Source organism: Artemia sp. Qi Xiang Cuo, chromosome 11 (genome assembly GCF_049724085.1).
Source record: "Artemia sp. Qi Xiang Cuo chromosome 11, ASM4972408v1, whole genome shotgun sequence".
NCBI classification, from domain to species: Eukaryota; Metazoa; Arthropoda; class Branchiopoda; order Anostraca; family Artemiidae; genus Artemia; species Artemia sp. Qi Xiang Cuo.
In genome coordinates, this window is record NC_142804.1 from 52,187,038 (window position 1) to 52,211,049 (window position 24,012).

At 35.0% G+C, this 24,012-nt stretch overlaps 1 protein-coding gene and 1 long non-coding RNA gene across 6 annotated transcripts in view; both read left to right on the forward strand.

Annotated features, from left to right (window-relative positions):
* The window catches only part of LOC148947120 (uncharacterized), a 188,646-nt gene that overhangs the window by 42,250 nt on the left and 122,384 nt on the right, over nt 1-24,012 (forward strand). The window lies entirely within an intron of this gene.
* Nucleotides 7,865-16,067, forward strand: LOC148947121 (uncharacterized). The gene is made up of 2 exons (XR_016142463.1): nt 7,865-8,162; nt 15,745-16,067. It is a non-coding gene; the product is annotated as an uncharacterized LOC148947121 (long non-coding RNA).

A 24,012-nucleotide genomic window follows, 5' to 3' on the forward strand; every position in this document is an offset into this window, starting at 1 on the left:
GATTTTCCAGGGATTAGGGAAATTCCCTTCTCTCCATGAAATATTGCATACTTCAAGAAGTTCTTTTCGAAAGGTATGGGGTGATTCAATAAGCCACTTTATGTGTACCTCATCATACCCTGGTGCCAAATTTAGATTGCATTCTTCAATAGCTATCTCTAGCTCAAATAATTCAAAAGGTAAATATTAAAGACTTTTTATGTTTTGCTACAGAAGAGAGGACACATACAGGTGGGTTTGGCAAAAAAACTTCTACATTATTCTTCATGTATGTTTTTGCAAATATCTCAGCTTTTAAATTGTCAGATGTTATTAGCTGACCCTTGTGTTTTATTTCATACTTGTAATCATCAAGTGCCATTTTGTTGCCATTCATCTTGCCTATATATTGGAGTATCTTAGATACTGCAGTGCGATGGTCTACTATAGTCATAAATTTATCCCATGTCTCCTTTTTAGCCTGTAGACATATTTTTTTCCCTATTGCTGAGCTGCGTTTATATTCAATTACTGTGATCATTGATGGATGTCTTTGGAATGCCTTTCTTGCTATGTGTTTAGCTTCCACTGCAGCAGTGCATAAATCATTCCACCAGCCTTTAGTTCTTTTATTGCCATGGGAGGTCCAATCATTATTGTTTGTCTTAGGGATTGTTTTTTGGGCGGCATCCATGATAATTTTTGTTAGGGTTTTCACTTTATCATCAATTAGGAAAGAGTTTTCCAGCAGAGTATAATCAGCTTCTTGCAGCATTTGCTTGAACACTGGCCATTTACCTTTCTTGTTAATAAATTTCCTTTTATGTGGTTTTGTTTCACAAGACATGTGTGAGATAATTGTCTTTACAGCACAGTGATCACTATGCAGATCTGTTGCTCTACTAATTGAAACCTGATCAATAGCAGAAGCAGAACCTAGTTGGATGCCTTTGGTTGAATGTTTATTATTTTTGGAATTGTAACATGTTGGCAAATTATATGGTGTTAGAACTACTATGTGATTATTTTCCAATAACAGTCTTTCCATATTTTTCCAGCTCAATTTGACTGCACAACATCTTCCCAATGTGAGCTATGTGCATTTAGGTCACCAAAAATAAAGAGGTTTTGCCCTTCTGCTTCAGTTGATAACATATTAAACACATCAACGTCACCCTTTGGGTTATACATTGATTTAATTCTTAGTGTATCACCTGAATTTAAAGTAATTGATACTCCCACCACATCGACTTCGTGATCATGTTGTATTAATGGTAATGGTGAATGAACTAAACACTCATCGATAAAAATAATCACCCCCCCTCCCTTTCTGCCAGAATCTCTATCTTTGCGGTAGCATTTATATCCTGGTATGGCCACTCTTTTAAGATTATTAAGATTTGTTTTTTGGAGACAAATTACATCCACTTTCTCTTTGTTTAAATATGAGTTCCATTATTTTCATTTCATTCAGTGAGAATGTGTTCCAATGCAGTGCAATCAGTTTATCTATTGTATCAATCTTGTTAGTCAGTTGGGTGGGCATTTTTTTAATCATTTGGGGCTTTGAATATTTTGGGCAGCAACTATAGCAACTAGCTCCATAAATTCATGTGTCACTTCTTTCAGCAAGGACTCTGGAAATTGCTTCTCTAGTGCTTTCTCACTTAATAAGCCTTTCATATGTATGTCATAATTTGATGTTCGAATAAGTTCCTGGGTAATAATGAATTTTGACAAATTTCTAAGTTGGTTACCAACTAAAATTGTGGGTGTTGGGGGTTTTATATTTCTTCTGGGAGGTTCAGTGTCTCTAATAAATAAGGAGGTCGGTCTTATTGTTTGCATAGAGGATGGACCTGTTGAAAGTCTTCCTACTTTTTGGTCAAGTCTGGGGAAAGAGGGGCTAGCCAAACTTATGGGAAACTCAGTAGTTGACAGGGAGTAAGTCTCATTAAAGCTAGTAGAAGGTATTTTTTTTCTATACTTGCTGTGGATGTCTTTTCTGATCTTGGGCAGGAGTTGATGTTCTGGAGGGTGTGTTGGAAAAGTTTAGCTGAGGTTGTCTAGTCTCTTTTCTAATAGCATTTGCAATTATAGGTACTGGTATATTTTTCTCCTGAGCTATTTTTATAATCTGACTTCTTTGTTTGTATTTGGCACATAGAATTCTGTTTTCAGAAAAGTGTAAACCACCACAGTTTGTGCATTTTGTTTGGTTTTGGCAATTGGTTTCCAAGTGACCCCTCAAATTGCAATTTTTACAAACATCAGTTGTGGCAAATGGGCAAAATTTTTGTGTGTGCCCTAATTTTAAGCAATGTTTACATTGGATTGGTTTTCATCATAGTGTCTAAAGGCAACTCTTCCACCAAACAAGAATAACTTTTCTGGTGAATAATCTCCTTCAAATACACACAGAACTGAGTTGCTAGATACTAGTTCATTTTTATCATTTCTTTTCTTAAGTCTTGTTGTTGACTTTAATTGGTAGTTCGAAAGGGCATTATCAGTAAGGCCTTCTTGGATATCACTATCCCTATATAGATTTGATACATTATAAATGACTAGCCTAGTTTCTTTTTGAAGAATTTGTTCTTTTGGTTTGCAGGTTACTGACATGTTACCAATCAGTTTCAGATCCAGTAAAGGGGTCAGACAAGCTGCATCATTTGCATATACCTCAGCTTCTCCATTTCTATTAATGAATAGGTCAAATTCCTTTCTCAATTTCTTAAAAATATTCATTCTAAGAAAATCAATGTGTTTTTTGGGTTCAAATTTTGGGAGTGGGGTATTTGTATTTGTCTTACTACAGCAAACACTACAGAAATTACTACAGCAAACATTGGGATGGATATTTCATTACCAGGGGTTGGGGCTGTTGAATCATCTGAAGTTGTGGATAGTTTAAGGCCGTCAACCTTATGTTTTTTGGTATTCTTTTTCTTATGTTTTTGGACAATTTGGAAATCATCCCATGTCAGATGGCTTACACTACCTGGTAGTAGACAATTTGGGTCACTCAGCTGGGGTGATCCTACAGATATCATTGTACCATCACTAGAAGTAGATGTACTTGATGGAAGTCTAGAGGTGGCTGTTACAATTTTTCGATTCTCAATGTTTGTAGGGTCTGGGGTATGGGGAGGGGAAATAGCTGCATCACTCCAGGAAATAGCCTGGTTCCCTTCCATAGGGGGGTCAGGTGGATCTTGTTTTGACATCAGTCACAAAAAAGCAATATATCTAAAAGGCACTAAACCTAGTAAGTATAACAAAGATAATACTTGATGAAAGGCAATCCTTTGGGTGTTCCAACAATAATATATTTAGTAAATATATAAATTGCTACCATGCGGTTACATCCGGGTAACTAAGCTAATTCAAGAATTCCCGCTGAGGTCCCAAATTCAAGAGGTCCCAAAGCTAATGCTTATAATTTTAAAATTTTGCCTTTGCCAACTTTGCCAATTATCTATCAACAGATTTTGTACATTTGAATTTTCACTAATTAAAGACAGTGTCGGATTCATATGAAATAGTTTCCGCTAATATTTTTCATTTCCGCAGTTTATAATTGTTTTATTATTGACAACACTGTTTTGCGAATTTATTCTAACTAAAAATGCTTATAACAGCTAAAAAAAACTCGTAGGAAACCCAGATTTTCAGGCATGAATAGACCTCAAATAGATTAAGAGGGCTAAATATGTTTTCATTTTGGTGTCCTTGGTACTTTAATGAATCCCTTCCACTCTCTCACTAACGCTGAAATATAATCGGAAGATTTATAGTGAGTATCGGATCATTATCTGAAGAGTTTCTTTCGAGTTTTGTTGAGTTATATAATAGCCAGGAAAATTAGTCATTAATTTTATTGTTATCTATTTATTTTTTTTCGTTTTGACATTTTAACTAAGTTTTGACTTTCTAACTAAGTGTTGAGTTTTTTCATGTATTTTTGACTTGAACGTCACGTTCTTTTGATGATATATATATATATATATATATATATATATATATATATATATATATATATATATATATATATATATATATATATATATATATATATATATATATATATATATATATATATATATATATATATATATATATTTACGTATATGTGGCCTTTACTCCTCCACAATACTTCGCTATTCGGGTTGATAGCCACCAGTGTTATACCGGTAGGCCACGATGCCACCAGTATTATAGTGGTAAGCTACAATGCCCTAATATCGGCGCGGTAATGTACGGGTGTCACCACTTATTGGAAGGAAAAGCCCTGGCCCCAAATTGTAATGTGATGCCCGCGTCTACCACACCGGTTCTGCAAGTATCGGGTGTGGTACCACCCTATTTACAGTATACCCTGTCCCAGGGTATGATAACGCGATCGAGTGGTCAAATGGCCACTTTCTAAAGCCAAAGGCACCCGCTTTGGGTTGCCACTAGGAAATCTCTAAAACTCTCTCCTTGGAGGTAACAATTCCCCCTGTCAATATAATAATGACTGTATCTCGTAACTCTATTCCTACCGTGCCTGGGTTCCAGGAAAATTAGCAGACAGTTTGTAGAAAATACCTTACTTATATTCTTCCAACGGTCACTTATAACAACAACAAAAATATGTTTCCCCGAATGGGGTCTAAATGCAGACTAACTCAAAAATAATAATAGGTACAGCAACTGTTCATAGGGGTCACAGTTTATAGAATTCGTGGCGTTTACAAAGAATGGCTTTGGAGGCTAGTTTCTCAACCTAAAAATTAAATTTGTCTCCAAGAATGAGGATCACCAACCAATAAGGAGGGGTGGGGTGGGTGTTGTATCTGGACCAGTTCGTCCTTGCAGGGATCCGAGATTACGAATCCTGTAAGAATTTTTTTATCTCATGCCTATAAGGGCTATGGAAATGGCTGTTTCGATATTGGGTATGGAAATACAAATGGCTATTGAAAGGTTCTTTCCTTTCTTCTATTCCTCTCGGAAAGATTTAGATATCTCTTGGATCAAAATGCAAGCCACATCAAAATTATTGCTTTTAATGATACACAAAACTACCGATTTTCATCTCCTGATATCAGTTTTCAAGTTCTTAAATTTAGGTTTATGATTAATGTTGAAGCCATCTTTTTGATGGTTATTAGTGACCTCTATCCATCTGTTACATATTTATCAAGTTTGAGAGAAAAATTAGTTCATTACTGCCACCGAGAATTGGTCTTTGTGAACGAAATAGAAACTTAAGTGTCGATTTGATGGTTTTTTTTTAGTTGGAAAAAAATTCTTTTATTCTGTTGTCAAGTTAGATGTGAAAAAATAGTTTGAACCAACCGATTGAGTGTGATGAGTTTAAGGACACGGGCTATACATCTCATTTGAAAAATTAAAAATTAAGAAATTAAAGAAATGGAAGAAGTGAAGATTAAACTTGAAAACCTGAATGTTGAAAAATATTAACTCCCTCGCACGTTTGCTCGCCGAGAAAATGTCATGTTATTTCTTAGCCTTGCTGAATTTATAGGTTCTAAGTTTGTTGTCAAAAATCTGTAGAGGGGCAAATGTTTCCACCACCCCCTGTTAGCACTAGTGGTTAAGAAGGCTGAAATAAAGGGAATAATTCTATTTCATAATAATTTTCCTATTTACTTTATAAGTAAATAGGAAAAATTATTCTAATTGTTTTGCTCTTACCTTGTGTTTTCGTGATTTGATTTCTGATGGCTCTCGATCAGCGATTTCTTTGTCTTTTTCGTTGTTTTTCTTTTGAAGCTGATTCGATGGAAGACCTTGATTGAATATCTACATTCTTTTCATTTTCTCAATAGTTGAGAATTTTTGTCGTATATATGTCTTGGGTCTAGCCAGTGGCATCTTACAACTTATTCAAACCAAGTTAGCTGCAGCTACAACTTCTCTATCATTTATTTTTCCGTCATAAAGATTAGGTTTAACATAATTTGCGTCCATTAAAAATATTTGCTGTTCCCTTTCACTAAAGAAAACCTTCTACGCCTAGTATGTTACTGTCTTAAAAAAGAGAATTTTTAATTGAACTCTTAGCTCTAGCTGGAAGCATCTTATGAGTATTTCTAACATTTAATTTGTAATATCTGGAGTACGAGTGGCATTCCAAACTTATTGTTTGTTCATATTTGAGGGGCTGAGTAATCCCATATCAAATAAGGTAATACCTGGAAAATCCTTTTTGTCTACCAAAAATGAAGGTCTAAGGTCAGGCTTAAACCTGGGTTAGTCCTCTGACATTGCTGCTCCCTTAAACCAGAAAGTTAATCTGACGTTTAATAGTGATTAGTCTTTAAAAAAAAGATTTACGATTGAACTCTTAACTCTGACAAGAAATCTTTCGGAAATAATTTTAACCTCTCACAGTAATCCTTGGGGAATGGATGGAATTTTATATGAATTAGATACTTACATCTAATATCCATTCACAATGGAAACAGCTTGATAAATAATCCTATTCTACTTCTGCCATAATAATTTGTTTGAGAAGATGTTTAGATTCTCTACAAAGTTTTAGAAAAAACTTTAATGCGTCCTTTTTTTAGAACACTGAGCAATTTCCAAATATTCACTTCTTAAGGGGGAGGGGGTTAAGAATTGGAGAAGATGGCTAACCTATTTATAAGGGGAGTGAAAATAAACAGCTTCAGAAAATCGGAGATGAATTTTGACAAGCTAACTGTGCTATTTAAAAATTAGATTAATTAGAATACAATAACACGAAAAAAAATTGAAACAAGCTGAATGTGAATTTTTGAGAATTATACTTAAAGTGTGAGAAGAAATGTTAAAACAGCCTCTTAAAGAAAATAACTAGTGGAATTTAGATTATGTTTTGATCGTTCAAGAAAATTTTGCAGATATAGAAAATCATCGACGGCCAGCCAAAGGTTGTATTTAAAAATTTTATATTACTGGGGTAATATACTTCTTCACAAAGGGAGGATCAGCTAGACATTGCGAGTTCAATCACTCTTTGATTCTCCTAATCAACATTGTCCTGTCGATTCTCCGTTTGAGAACACCTTAGCAAGTACTACTGCTACTAAAAACTCACCGCAGCACCAAGCCACCTGAGGCAAACACATCTACGTACGCTCCTCCTCCATCCCAATCTATTCAGAACCTCCCTCTGTACACCCTCCCAGGAAGTTCCATATCCCTTGAATCCTTCTTTATGACACCCTTTTTCTCCAACCGTGGTTGACCTGCTTTCCGTTTAACGCTTGGCGGTTGTCCAAAAAGGACAATTTTCGGCAATCTGTCATCCTTCATCCACAGAATGTGCCCAATCCATCCCAACCTTTCTCTCATTATAGCCCTCGAATGTGAATAGAACTGCCTTTTTCGTACAGCCTACTGTTTGAAATACGGCAAGTGGTACCTTAGCAAATGGTTTTTGGAAATCATCTCAGAATGGTAGAAAATGTCAGATTCAACCCATAGATGTGACACGCTTTCACTTCTTCTGAGCTCAGCACAAGGGTTTATTTGGCTTGACGACGTTTCTGAGCAACTTGTTTAGGAAGTTCACACGTAACACTTTTTTCTCCATGGCCAAAAATTTACAGCACATGTTTTCGGTTTCGCTCGGCAATTTTCTCACAAGAGACGTAATTCGAAATTGGTTTGCATTTACTCTCTTGAACGGTTTAAAGTTCATGTTTACTTGTAAACATGCGGAATTCTGATGACCCTACAGCTGTAAATGACAAAGAAAATACACTATAGTTATACCATTGAATTCTTTAGTTCAGATCAATCCATTCACCTTGGAATAAAAATCCCACATAAGAACTGGGTTTGGATCCCACTTAGTTATAAACGTTTTATTTGTATTTTTAAGGATCTACACGAGTTGGAAGAAGAGGTGGCTAAAATCCATAAATGGAAAGAATTAGAAATACAGAAAAATTCACAATTTTTATCTGCCCTTTCGACAATTCGCAGAATCAAAAACCTTTTCGAGACTAAGCCATATGTGGCATCTGGGATATTTGAGGGAATGGTAATGTTTTTTCGCCGTGCGGAATCATCCAACTCATGTGCAAGATGCCAACGACAATACCCTTTCGATCAAACCCAACCATCTTGGCTATTATCAAGTTACAATGCTCTTGTTGAAATTCCACAAGCAGAAGGAAAAGGTAAATATTATTTCAATTCTTGTATTATTATTACTATGTCCATGGTAAACTAATACGAGGGGAAGACCTTGGTACATCTCGGAAAAAGAAACCCATGAAAAAAAAAAAAAAAAAAAAAAAAAAAAAAAAAACACGTTACAAGAGCAGAATAGCGTTGCCTATGGAGTAGTTAATTGCTTGGATAAATAATTTTGCTTAGCAGATGGTTTTGCTTGGTCTACGTGACTTACACGGGATGGGAGTGATATCCTCAGGGTATTTTGTGTTGGGCTTTTCTGGGCCAAGAAAGAGTTTATAATAGCAGAAAAAAGAAATCTTATTGCCATCAGCCAATATAATACAATACTGGAGCCGTTTGGGCCATGGTTTATGCAAATAACATTAAAAAGAAAAAAATTTCAATCTCTTTTTGCTCATCCTGCAAATCCTTCACTGTTGGGTAAGGTAGTAGCTTAATATAGAAGATTAACGCGAATGTGAGCAACCCTCCTCCCCCTAAAAATGTATGCTTCTAATTCAGTTAACCTTTTGTGACGAACCTACTTGCCTGGCATGGGCACTCATAAGGGGGAGCAGGAGGGACAGCTGATGCAAGGCCAATCTTGTCTTCAGCCAAGTCGGATTTGTTCCAGTCCATTCAAGATTTTTTTAAAGGACGAATTCGAGTTCAGATTGCGCCCTTTTCTACAACAAAGCTGAATGTGACACGGCACCTTAGTCGGACAGCTGATACAATGAATCTGAAATTTTGCAGAATTAATATGAAATTTCTTTGTAAGTGATAGCTAAATATTTTTTTTTTTGTTTGAAATTTCCAAATCAAAATCCACTCTGCACAAACTAGGCCTAGGTTGGCTTGAGAAAAGTTTAGAATGTTAAGTTGGTTAGTTTACTTTGTTAGGTGTTCTGGTGAAAGAATTCTACTTCCATTACCCTCCCCTGCATTTTAAAGCACCTGAACAGACAAATATGTAATGGTTTAGGGTAAGCTCAATAAGGGAAAACAACAAGTTCTAGATGGTGCTGGTGATTTTTCTTTTCGACACTAGCGCCTTCACAAAACTCTATGGTTTACTACACTAACGCCCTTCCCCAACATTCCTAGTGTCAATTTGACAGCTAAACTTTTGAAATTTGTATCTGTTCCTTTAGTCCTACTCCGTTCTCAGAATTGTTTTCACTTAAATATTTGAACTCCTCACTAGTGTTGGTTAAATTGGTTAAATTGGTTAACTGGTTAAATTGGTCACGGTAAAAACGGGTATTTTAAGTATTTTACCCTAATTTTACGGGCCCCCGTAAAGCTGTTATTTTACCTATTTTACGTAATTTACATATTTTACCGGTATCGTACATATTTCACGACACCTTGCAAATTTAAGAGCATAAAAGAGCGAAGAGACTAGCAGAAAAAGGATTGAATATGATTTTGTTTTGTGTATAGCTATGTTCCCAGGTTTAAAAGGCTGTCTATCTGACTTAGGTCTCTTGTTATCATAACGATAAAATGTCTAATAAAAAAATAAGAAAAAATGACTAATATGATTTTTTCTAGATAAAGGTAAATTTGATTTTTATATATTATTTTTTTTATACAAAATGGATGTCTGAAATGAGGCACTGTTCAATTGCTGAGGTATTACCCTAGGCACAGTATTACGAAAGGGATAAACTAGACAGTTAATTAAATTGATGAAACTCTAGGCGAAGGGACATTACCTTTTTTAAGCAAAGGAACATCAGAATCATTAAAAAATTTCACTAAAAGCTATAAGTAATGCTCAACTGGTTTTGTAGTTACAAGGCAACTCTAACAGACCAATTTTACCCTGTATTTTCTTGGGAATACCTAATTTTACCAATTTTACTTACCGAGTTTTTATTTGACGGTAATTTTACAACACTACTCCTCACAGTTACGCATAAATAGACAAAAATATGTACTATTCATCACCTAATATAGCATTAAAATATACAATTGAAGTATTTTATTTACAGTCTTTAGACTCTTGCTTGCCAATTTGGCTCTGGTTTGACTGGTATCAAAATGTATGAATCGTACTATGGAATTTTTTACGTTGTTTCCCTAAGGGGTATCTTAATGCCATGACCTGTTGTGGGATGCTGTTGTTTTCCCTAAAACGGGTACAAATCACTACCAATATTTTCCCGTTATTGTTATCAACCATCTAATCTACTTCTCAAACTGTTAGAAAACGGCTTATTTAGTTCATTTCCTAATAATATTAACTTGCTAGTTTTATTGTTTTAAAGCGGTATCAATAGCACAGAAGACAGAAGAAAAGAATAAAGAAAGTATTAACACTTATACCATTGGCTACCTGAAAAGTTTGTTCAACGTTAATAGCTTCCTTCGCAGTAGTTTCAAAGCACAGTTTATAGAATTAGCAGTATGATCATTCTCTATCTCTCCCATTATAAAAACCCGGACAGGGGTGCGAGTGCTCCGGAGAACGTTTTTGCAGATAGAAACATAGGCGTTATCAGATCTTTTCGCGGGTAGACAAGTCAGATTTCTCTTGGACACGAAACAAATGGAAACCCGCTATTACGAATAATGCACTTGGTAACCATTTCTCAGTGATTGACGATAACAGACTAATCCGCTAAGGCAGAAACAAGTGGGAGGAGCTTTTTGTTCGCACCGAGACCGAAGACCAGAAATTATCTACGATAAGCTTACTGTCTATAAACTGTGTTTCAAAGAAAGGCATATTGTTCTTCTCCTGACACCATTGTTGAACTCGTTTCGTGGAAACGAGTCGATTTTCAACGTCAACCTAAAATGAAAAAACGCATAAAAAATGTTAGGAAGGAACACATTTTCATTTTTGAATAGATTAAAATTGACGTTTGGAGATAGAGCCAGACAAAGAAAACCAATATAGCCCAGCCATCCATATAGAATCCCTCCCCCTCCCCCAATAAAACAAGAACCCTGACATAAAAAGTATATTCTCTGACTTCTTCCGGGGAGGGGGAAACGTGTCCACTAAACGAGTGGACCTAGAACTTTTGTTTAGAAGATATAAAGAATTTAACACGCTGGGTTTAAAAGGTCTTCACTTGGTCAATAGCAGATAAAAGCCCTGTAATGCAGAGAACACACATCGCACGCTTTTATTTTGTCAGAATTTTTTTTAAATTGTTATCTTACAAGTTATAAATTCCCCTAAAATTAGGCATGTCGCCAAAAAAATAACCTATGGTATTTTTTTTTATCTGAGTCGTCGCCTCTCCATTTCTCCTAAAAAAAAAAAAAAAAAAAAAAAAAAAAAAAAAAAAACATGCTTCATACAATAGAGAAATATTACAAAATTAAAGTAAAAATGTAGGTAAATATTGGTGCTTTGTCATCCTTTTTTTCTGACAAAAAACCTTTTTCAGGCATTTGCGGCTAAATTTTAAAACCTTAGTGGGTGGTTTGATGTCGCTGCTACCCAACATTAACATTACGAATTGGACATCGGTTTTGAGGACGCTTGAACGTATAAATAAAAACAAATTTAGGAAAATGAATCTAGTTTTCACACAAGCTATCTAATACTAAAATCTCCAATTTAGTTCGTGCAAGTCCAAGTTAGCGCCACCAGTGGCAAATTCAGGAGGTTGATCTCTTCAGCCCTATTATGTAGTGGTTCACTTCCATCTATGCGTATATGCTCAACAAAAATGTTATAAAATTAATGGTTTGTAATCCATTAAAAAAAAAAAAGAACTTGAGGTAGTTTTATATATATGGTTGGTTCTAGTGTTGTAAAATTACCGTAAAATAAAAAATCGGTAAGTAAAATCGGTGAAATAAGGTATTCTCTTGGAAACAAAGGGTCACATTGGTGTTTTGAAGTTGCCTTGTAGACACAAGACCAGTTGAGCATTACCTTTTAAGCATCACTTACAACTTTTAATGAAATTTTTTAATGATTCTGATTTTCCTGGGCTTAAAGAAGCTAATGCGCCTTCATCTAGTTTATCAATTTAATTAACTGTGTAGTTTATCCCTCTAGTAATTTTGTGCCTAGGGTAATACCTCAGAAAATGGACCGTGCCTGATTTCGGACATCTGTTTTGTAAAAATAAATCAATAAATAAAATAAATAAATTAAATTTACCATTATTTGGGAGTAAAATCCTATTAGTAATTTTTTTCTATACTTAGACCTAAAGAAGTGTCACCCTATAACCTTGTTACCCTATACCCAACCATACATGTTATTTTTGTTTATATACAATTAAAAAAGTACCATCCAAAAAAATATACATTATATACAATATCCCGTAAAACTTCTACAATAAAAAAGTACCGAATACAATTAAAAATGAGATTTGTAACACCTTGATGACTTTGATTTACTAAGCTCTGGATCATAAGAGCGGGACTTTCAGTTACCTTCACAGTCATTACGACTGGCTTCAAAAGGATTTGCTTACAAATCTAGCTCCTCTCTTTTCAGAATTAGATTCTGATTCAGGTGACCAAACCTGTTTCAAAGCCCCCCCCCCCCAAATAAACAAACAACAAAAGTTTTGGATACGGCCCTGAGGATTATATATCAATTTCTACCTCCACCCTCCTATCGGCTCTCCCTTAGAGCTGATCCTGTAATTATCTGGTAATTATTTCAAAACAACTGCTGAAACGCAAGAGCTGTTAAACTAGAATAAAAATTTCTGCTAGATACTGTAATCAGTAACAACTGATTCGAAAGCAATTGGTTGAAAACTAGGCTTAATCTTAGAAAAATGGACTGGAACTTTCGATTCCCAATTTTCTAAGCCCCCTTCAAAGCTAATCTGACCATCCCTTCCACATGAAATGCCTCTGAGAAAAATACGAACAATTATTAATACATTGAAGCCTTATGGGTCTTTACCAGAGGTAATGCAATACGATTGTTCCTGACAAACAGGAGAGTAGAGATTTCAATTTATCCTCTAATGAAAATCCGGAATTATCTAAGGAGAAAATAGGGGGCAATTTTCTGCAGGTAGGGGGATATTCGATGGGAATGTTTTCCGGGGGGAGGGGGGGGGGCTTTGCCGGCTTCGGGGGAAAGGACAGGTTGAATACAAGTTCACTCTGAGATTTGAAATTTAAAATAAGAATGAGAATATTAATTCTACTTTGGTTCTCCTCATTATTGAAACTCCAGAACAAGTAGTTTTTTTATGTGGCAACTTTAATATTTGAAGCAAATGGCTTCCTACATTCTTTTGCGAAGACAATTAAAATTAAGAAAAATCCATAAATAGAGACCTTAATTTAAGTAGAGATGCTGGAGATATTCCTATAAACTCAATGTACAATAACTTAAAATTGAAGGATTCGTAGAACATTTTTCTTAATTTTAATTTAAGATCATCTGACCACACTTTTAATGAAAATTAGATCAGTAGAAAACCTAAGTCAATCACCAAGCAGAGAATCCTTGCCCAGTCTAATTGGTGAATAGTATTTCATTTATTCTGGCTTGTTTTTTTTGGTTAGTTTGATTCAGTCTTTCTTCTGCTCAGTCAGAGTTAATTCGAAAGGTTATTCTTGCTTCTTTTTTGAGAACTGAAGACGCCTTGGTGTAAGTCCCCGACGAAATATCTACCTCTTTTTTTCTGCTGGCTGACATTACCCTCATTTTTCACCGCTATTTAGTTGTATTTTGTTTTATTACAGCTATACACAAAACAAAATCATATTCAATCCTTTTTCTGCTAGCCTCTACGCGCTTTTGTGCTCTTAAAATGCAAGCCGTCATAAAAAATGTTTGTAAAATATGTAAAATACCGGAAAAATCCGCAAATTACGTGAAATACGTAAATTACGTAAAGTAGGTAAAATACCACTTTTACGGGGTTCCGTAAAATTACGGTAAAATACGTAAAATACCCAATTTTACCAGTTCCAACACTAGCTGGTTCCCATGGAACTAAATCCTCGTTTAATTTGAGTCTTGTTCAATCCCCTTTCAATTTGGCCCTGATTCAGCTCAACTCTCCTTCAATCGACAATGTAACTGGAAAATGTAACTCAGCCTGTTTTGTCGGAAGTAATAAGAGTTGACTCGAATGAAACAATTATTATTCATCGGTTAATTTCCATGTGAGTGTTTTATTTAAATGCTGCTTTAATGTGATATTTTGTCCCCCCCCCCTCTAAAAACCAATAATTTATCCTTCTGTCTTATATATTTGAAACTAGTAAAGCTAATTTCGCCTTTCAACGCTGTTTCCGATTATAATAACTGCAAGCGTTAGAGTTGCGCTTTAATCACAGTCCCCCTAATGCATGGATGTAGCCCCAAGGTATATACAAACCTTGATGATTTTGGTGGTTTGTATTAATTTTTCTTTGCACTCTTTTCTCATCTACAAATGAGTCATAATTCCAAATTTTACTTATTAAAAATAAAATCGGCAACGTTTTGTATGTAGCCTGGGGCTACATTCAGTCATTAGGGAAGCTGGGACACAATTATGTGATAATTAAATTTGGGGAAACCGTTGGATGTTAAAGCGATTTTTAACTGTCGCATTAATTGAATCTTTGCCAAATTTAGCACAAAAACTTTATGAAACTTGATTTCAATTAAAGATTAAACCATGTAAAATTATTAAAATGCCAGATGTGATCTTTAGTTTAGCGCATTGCAATATAAGTTGTAAGATCTGCAAGTGAAGCCGGGAGAAAATTTTGAGCTTCTAATCGGTGATAGCTTGAACTTATTCATAGGCCAATTTGATTGAGTGCTGAGTGAAATAGGAGTGTTGAGGAGTGAATTAATCAGCTGTTGATTGCACGTGCATTGACTTAAATGGGATTAAATTAAGCGAGGATGGATTGAAAGGGGTTTAGTTACAAACCTATTTGATAATTATGTCAATAACTCCCAGTGAACCATTAATTTTCAGCTCTGAAAACAATCGTTAAACGTTTACACAACACGACTGTCATTTGTCAAAAGCTACTATCTGCTTATTTCAAGTTTTCGAGAAATCGCAAAATATTGTTGGTTTGTTTCTAAAACAGAAGAAGTAGATAAAGATACAGAATAGATTTAATGGACTTTCCGAAGTCCATTTCTTTCATGTCTTCGCTATTTTGTTTTCTGATGTACGTAGATACTAGGTTTTTAACTCTTGTGTATCCGCACTGGGTTTTGGGCTGTAAGAAACTTCTGACCCCGCCATTGGACTCACCGTGTCAAAATTAGGGGATGACCATTGTTAGCTCAAAAATGAATTTTGGCAGACGACAGTCGAACTGGTACCTGAAGTGAGTAGGTGTCATATAAAACCCGACTTTTATGAGGTTCAAAATCAAAATTTTTCAAAATCCTTTGCCCTCCAAAAACCAAAATCCAAATTTTTCTAGATTGCTAGGCGTTTTTATTCAAATTTTTTGCAAAATTTGTTTTTTTATCGCTACGCTCCCCTCCCCGCTTTTGAGAAAGCTCCATGCGTACCTATTTCTAGTCCTCTTATGTGTCTATTATGTGTATGTCGTCTGTTAGCCTTTACTGCTAGTTGCCAATGGTTTCTTAATAAGCTTGCGTTTCTTTCTTTACAGAGTGCTTTTGCTCGATATGCGTTAGCTCAAGAACCCGAAGAAGACCCATGTAATGAGTTCCCAGACACACTCAGAATTGACTCTCACATACCCGTAGGTTCAGCTAGGCAGTCTTTCTGCTCTTGTTAAATGACTGTCAATTAGAGATTATTCTAATCTATGTCTTTGAGTATTTTTGTTGTACCTAATGTTCTTTTAATATAATCAAATGAGTGTGGCCAAAGTCAACCTTTTTTTGTTTCAAGGCTTGGAGATCGATTGGAAACTTTTTTTTTGAGTTGGGGGAGGAGGCAAGATGATCTCAAGAATTTTGGTGGACGATTTTTTCTATCGATACCAAGGGATATGCGTGACGATTTTGTATGCCTTTCTTCCGACGAGAAGCAAGGTTTGGGGAGGCGTGAAAAAAGTCGTAGCCCAAAACGACTTTATTTCAACCCAAAATCTTGGTAACAAAATTCTGGCTTTTTCAGTTTCATTTTTTTTTCTAAGGAAGGCTCTATTTTACATTCTATTAATTTAAAGATGATGCTAGGATAGCAACGCTCCTAGAACTATTGACCTTCAGTCGTTAGTTTTATATTTTTGTATGGATTGATGAATCTACTGTTCATAGATAATAAAAATGGGTTACATTCTCTGCTTTTTCTATTTTACTCAGATTTTCAATGCTTCTTCAACAAAATTTTTGAGTTGGGGGAGGAAGCTAAGGTGACCTCAAGAGTTTTTGGTGGAGGATTTTTTCTAATCGTAAGAAAAGGCTTTGCGCTACGATTTTGTATGCATTTTTTCCGACGAGAAGTAAGGTTTGAGGAGGCGCGAAAAAAAAGTTGTTGCCCAAAACAACTTTATTTGAACCCAAAATCTTGGTAATAAAATTCTGGCTTTTCTGTTCCATTTTTTTTTCTCAGGGAAGGCTCTATTTTACATACTATTAATTTAAAGATTTTGCTAGCATATCAACGTTCCTAGGACTTTGCACTTTGTATCTAGTTAAATAAATTGTGTATTTATCTAGCTATTGGCTTTCAATTGTTAGTGTTATTTTATATTTTTGTATGTATTGGTGAATCTACTGTTCATAGATAGTATAAATGGTATATATTCTCTGCTTTTTCTGTTTCACTCAGTTTTTCAATACTTCTTCTACAAAATGAAATGATACCTATTTACGAATATTGTTGGTAGTATATTTGTATTGATAGTATTTCCTAGACGCTTGTATTCATTGATAGTCTTTCCATTTTGTCTTGATCTTAACAAAGTCCAATATATAGTAAAGTATTGCAGCTTGTACTGAGTAGTTGAAATGGTAATAGGTCAGAATGAAGCCAACGGATGAGTAGCTATTTCCTTCTTAGGAATTGGCACGACATTGTGATCAATTCATTAGCAAAAATAAACCCTGTCAGAGGTAAGAACCATCAGGCTCGATATGTAGACCGGTAACACAACCAAGGTGGAAAGATGGCTTCGGGTTTAACTCTTAATGACTGATGCAACTTTGGAAGGCGTAATAACAACATCTTCAAATGGCCTTGTGGTCATCTTAGCAATTTATCAACTTCAGACTCAAATTTTGTAGTAATTATACCAAGCGTATCAGAATGAGAAACTAATAGGTATAAATAGGTTTATGAAGTCCCATCCGTAGACTTGTATCTAAAATACCATAAATGAAAAGATGTGAAACGGGCTTTCTATTAGCTTAAATGCAAACAGAATAAACGTTTACCCTACGTGGGTGGCTTCAAAAATTCTACCATCATGGTTACAGCGGCAGCTGCAACCTAATAAAGAGTGAACCACAGCCCATAGTAACCAGAAGTTGAAAAACGTGTTTTCAAAAAAAGTGTCTAGTGAGAAAAAATTGCCGTTAGACAATGAATCAGGAATGGTAACTATTTTTTTTGGTAAATCTTCGAAGTAAAAGTTTATTGCGAAAAGAAATTTATGGTGATTTCGAAAAAGAGCACGAAGCCCCTTGAAAATGGCGTCAAATCGAAATAAAAAGTGCACCATTGGAATCAGCATGATCGAAAACCTTTTTATAGGACAATTACAGTCCCCCACCTTGAACACAAAAGGAAATGACTTTTTTTCACGGGTAGCACTGATCTGTCTCCCTTTTTTTCCTTTCTTTTTTTTCTATAAGGGCTAGGGGGTGGCCAGAGCATCATAGAGAGGTGTGTAATTGCTCATTCGAAAGGGATTTAAATTTTTAAGTGGCCTTTTTAAGTGACCAAAAAGATTGGAGCGAAATAGCCCCCCCCCCCCCTCCAACGAGTCCTATAAAAATTTTGAGATACCCATTTTGTTTAACATAGTTCAAAGGTCCAACATATATGGTTCTGATGATAATATGGCCCTCCATAGTCCCTTGGGAAGGGCTGTATGTGGTATCGGGCATATCGATATCACGCGTATCGGTACCGTGCGTATTGGTATCGCATGTATCGTATTAGGAATATTGGTATCCGCTGTTGATTTTTTTTTTTTTTTTTCAGTCATATTCGTGGCTCATTTTTTTTAAATCATCTCCCGGCGAGGTATCATGGTTGCAGCGGCAGCTGCAACCATGTAAAGAGTGAGAGCAGCCCATAGTGACCAAAAGTTAAAAAGCACGTTTAGAAAAAAAATTGCAAAGTAAAAAAGTTTCTGACACTGACTCTGGAACATTAACTATTATTTCTGTTTGTCTTAAAAGTAAAAGTCTATTGTGAAAAGAAATTTATGGTGATTTCGAAAAATTCCTCAAACCCCTCGAAAATGGCGTCAGATCAAAATGAAAAGTGTACCATTGGAATCAAAATGGTCAAAACCTAGTACAGGGAAGTTACAGTCCCTCTCCCTGAACAACAAGGAAAATCACTTTTTTGCATCGGTAGCACTGATCTGTCTCCTGTTTTTTTGTTGCTGTTTTTTTTTTTTTTTTTTTATATTTTTTAAATAGGTATAAAAGGCTACTACAACATCATAGAGAGATTCTTAATGGCTTATTCGAAATCTGTATCTCATATATACGTGCTTTTTATAAATTTTGCCAGCTGCAAGTGCCATATGGCACTAAAATGGTATTTTTTTGTTCTATTTCTCAAAGGATTTCAGCGCAAATAGGCTATATCAATCAACACGATTTGAACTTCAAGAGTAGTTTGAAGTTTCTTGAAAATCATTTTAAATATACTATAGGACCATTGAAAGTAATATGTTCAGTATAAGTTCGGTTTAAATATTTGAACTATAGCAGAGAAAGGGGAATGCTAATTTAATTTTGAGCATAAAAAGATAATTATGAAAATAAGAAAATATATTTTTACTTTGAAATAAGTTGAGCTTTCTTGTCTGCAAAATGAACACGCAGAAATTTATGTACAAAAATTATCTTTTAACTTGTACAATCGCTGTTTTTAAATATATTTTTTGTTAGTTCCTGTAGGTAAAAAATTTCTTAAGATACTACCCTAATCTTAACAGTACTAACGGTGAAAATATATTGCTTTCTGAATTTAATTTTTTCTAATTAATGACGAATATCCTTTTGTGAGAACACCTTTTATTTTTGAGATGAATGTCATTTTTGCAATGAGACCCAAAAAGCGTTTCAAAAAAATTCTTTCCAGGATTTGCCATGCATTTGCTGCTTATGCTAAATTACCAAGTAAGCAAATATATCGAAGAAAAGAAGACGCCCGTAACTTACAGGCGTCCCATAAGGCATATTCAAAATGATCAGCAACTACTAGGTAGGAGTTTCAGGTTGCTTACTCCACAATCATGTCCTGAGGCCAAAATTTCTGTTACTCTGCCGAATGAAGAAACACTCAAAGCTTAATCATAATTTTTGTGCCAAATAAAAAGTTCTTAAAGATGATTAAATACCAGGCTGTTATTCCTGGCTTAATTAATAAGAAAATTTTTAATTCAAAATCAAAATTTCACATTTTGAAAAATCAGATTCAGTTCTTATATTCTAGCTGAACTGCTTTAAGTTTAATTAAAAATGCAATATCATTCAATATCTTTGCAATATCATTTTTATAATAGACATTATTACATAGTAACTCATGCTGGAGAGGGTATTTGAAGTCGAATGATCTTTTAGACGAATTGTTTCACCTTCTGCCAGAACTGAAACAATTATAGATCTACAGGGAAAATATTTCCACTTGTTTCTCTCTTTCTGGATGAAATATCTTATGTTAAAGCCATGGGAATGTACTAGCGACGTCTATTTTCTGCCTATCATAGAAAGAACTCTAAAAAAATATAATATTGGAGTCTGATGCAAGAAATTTATTAAAATAAATATTTAGATTTGAGGGAGTAGCAATTGCTAACTCAGTTAGAAATAACTAAAGTAAAGGTTATCAATTTTATTCAGCGTATTTAGTGATGTAATTTGTAGGTCAATTGTGGAGAACTTTCCACTGTTGGGATTAAAATAAGTATATAGATTTGAGGGAGTAGCAATTGCTAACTCAGTATTATCTGATATCAATCTTTCAATGATCTTGCCTGCTGGATTTGCTGGTTCATCCCCCCCCCAACAAAGGGCTATGGGCACTGAGATCCCCAAATATTATGATATTTGTTATAATATTAGAATTACTTACACAGCTGAAGAAATCAGAAGCATCTGTAGTTTCGGGTTTGGGTTATAATAGCTTAATATAAGTATTGGTATTTTTCTCCCATATTTTATTTTCAATTATATGGACATCATTATGAAAAAATAGATAATCTGTTTCCCCAGATTTGATATTATTTCATAATTTGATATTATATTTAGTTTATCTCTAAATTTATAATAACCATAGCTAATAAATTCATTTATCACGCTATCAGCAGTTGTGGCCTTATTATTTTATTATAACTTAGGACTATCTCTTATTATTATTATTTATTGGAAAACCCGTCATACAAAAAAAGGAAAAGACAGACCAATAAGAAAAAAAGCAATATAAATAAACTTAGGAGTTATACATAAGGTATCATATCAACTAGTGTAAAAATGACAAAAAACGGTAAAAACAATTTACCGACACTTTCGCCCGCTGGTCTTGAACTCGGATCACTCTCAACAAAAGAGTTATTTTTTCTTGCAAAATAAATCTTTCTTCACTTCAAAATTGTCACGAACTTTTTCATTCTTTTCTATATCATTTCTTGATGTAGACTGGAATAAGCCCAAATCAACTTACCTCTCAATTCTTTAACATGTCAACACAATATTTTCTGTCACTTATTATGTCACTCAAATATTTCTTGTACCAGCCCTTCCTCCTCTACTATGCTTAAAGTATTTTCAATAAATTCCTAGTTTTGTTTCTAATTTTTATCCCTACGACATGATTGGATGCTTCACAAACTATTTAACTGAAATTATTTCAGACATCCTCTGCATTGTAAAGTTTTAGAGTGTAGTTTCATATCTGATTGTTCCTGGAAAATATCTCTTTAATTCTCATCCTAGTCTATCCCCTAGTCAATCGAAAGAGGAATATGAAGACGTTATTGCTGAAATTAATGGTAAGGTGCCGCTTGGCTGCTCCAAGCCATTGCTGGGGAGGTTTGTAAATGGTGGTAAGAAGAGATTGCCGATCGGAACTCCTGAGCAAAAGCTGTGGAGAAATGCTCCTCCACACCTCCTGTGGAGCAATAGGTGTGGAGAAAATTTTTTCTTAGATTGTATTTGAATCATGCATGAAAATTTGGTGTAAAACTAAAATTTGTTTTTCAGTGCCGAACATTAGATCGGGGTAGCAACTTGAATTTCGGTACCCACTTTTTGGTTATTTTTTCTTTAAGCCTGTGATAGTTGTTCACCATTATCCGAGGTGTAATTTGCTATGGGTCAGGGAGGGGGAAATCCCCCCGCACCTCAGTTCCCCTAGACCCCTGCTGAAATTTAGTTTCTTCAAAAACATTGCCAAAAGTAAGGTAAACCCGCTTAATTCAAGCATCCAGGGAAATCCAGGGTTTGTCTGTGTAGATCTTTGTCTTTGTGCTACTGCTATATGGCTCATTTTTCAGTTTCCACTTACATTTTGGCTTGATTAGGAAAATTGGCAACAACTTTGCCCTTCCCTCAGGATAAAGTAAAATTACGTGACTGATCATAATATATCATCATTATATCCCCTCACTCTGTTTTTTTGCCATTAATCGCATTAAGTTAACTTTAGTTCTTTGACGTGGATTTTTTAATTATATTTTACTAATTTTTGTTAAATTTCACAAATTAGTAATCATGTAATATTATATTATAATATTACATGATTATATCATGATATAATATATTATAATATTTTAAATAATATAACGTAATTTTATATATTAAAATGCTTACCCGCCGAAACCTAAACCGAAGCTCGTAAGTGACTGGAAAAAGGTCACCCACCCTTTATTTCAACGAAAGTGTGACGACGTCCTCGGAAAAATTAAGGTTCCATTTCTTCTGCTCCAGTGGAATGCTGACTTACCTGACAGTAAAATAAGACTGCAGTTGAACCTACACTTTACTGAAATATGCCACGCTTTAAAAATAGCTGAAAGCCTAGCTGTTCCGAGTGTTGAATTGCGCCGTGCATTTCAAGTAAAAGGATGGGCTTAAAACTCCGATTTGGTTAATGCAAAGGCTGCGGCCAAGTTTTGGCTGCAGATTTGGCATGAATATGACAGGCCTAAAACTGGTGCAGTCAATCAAATTCGTATTTTTACTAAGCGAAAATTTGCAAAAGAACTGCGTAGACATCCTACTGCTTTAAAACTTCAAAACTGTGTCGAAAATCATGGATAATCCTAATCTGATTTGGAATCTGCGTGCAAAGCCTGATGAGTACAATAATCCGACTTCCAGTACGATTGGTGAGAAAGAATGGGTTGATTATTTTAGTGCGGAATTTGCAGCCCCAGACGAGTCAAAAAACCCAATGTTTTATGAGCAACTAAGTCGCCTCCTTACTAAAGAGTTAAATTATTTTGTTGTGAACAGTAGTCAAATCTGAGACGTGTGCAAAAAATTAAAGAAAAAATCGTCAAGTGGTGCTGATAAAATATGTGCACATCATCTATTGAATGGTAGTCCCCTTTTAAATAATCATCTTGCAACTGCTTAACAGATTATTATGAAGCATGGTGTTGTACCATATTTATTTAGATTTGGATCCATAACACCTATACTGAAAAAAGGAAAAGCCGCAACAGAACCTTCTTCTTATAGACTGATAGCTGTTTCCTCTGCTTTTTGCAAGCTTTTTGAATTGTTAATAATAGGTGGCATTAGCAAGTATTGCAAGGCCCCTCCCCACCAGTTTGGTTTTCAGTCAGGAATAGGATGCGTTCATGCACTACATGCTTCGAAGAGAAATCTTAATAGGTTTTCACTGGCTAGAATTTATTATGTTGTCGCGGTGCAACATATTGTATATAGCACCATTTTGGAAACTTCTGCGTAAAGAAGATAAATTTAAAATCCGTAGAATTTTCTTCAGATATTTAAAGTTTCTGCTGCAAGTTCCACTGAGAACGAGTAATTCGTACCTAATCCGGCGATACGCAGGAACTGATTCATTCTCTGCAGTTAATAAATTGCTTGACAAGTATTGTGCTAAGTTGAAGGGTAGCAGCCATCGCTGGTTACCTCTACTCTCGTCACTTTGATTGATGTGCATGTGTGTTTTCTTTGTCTGGACCATTAAGTGTACTGTTTTCTACTGTTTTTTCTATCAATTTCTGTGTTTATGATGGGTGTACAAATAAATTAAATTAAATATAATTATAATAAAAGTACTTACTAGACCGTATTTTTCAAAGTAGCTTAAAGTTGCTGTAGATTAAGCTAAAAGGATAAGAAAGGATAAAAAAGTGAAAAAGGTTTTTACAGGCTAGGGCACTGAGAGCATCGAATCGATGTTTCATATGCTGGGTCTCATTTTCAGGGACAAGTAGCAAGCTTATCGCCCCACCTTGCTGCGGCTTAAATAGTGACTTGAGTAGTTAATTAAATAGTTGTAAAGAAGCTTATAGAAAAACGACTCGAAACAGACAAATAATATAAAATTTCTAGAAATTTTGGGGGTAAATAATAAAAGCACGAAGATTTCAGAGAGAGGTATAGAAACCTTTAACCCTGATAATATCGAAAATGGAAGTCGATATCGATCTTGAATGAAATCTGCTTGGATAATAGGTCCACAGTGGTTCTTGAGTCCAGTCCTGTTGATGACCAAAATGGTGTGGGACTGAGATTCTAACCACTTTATG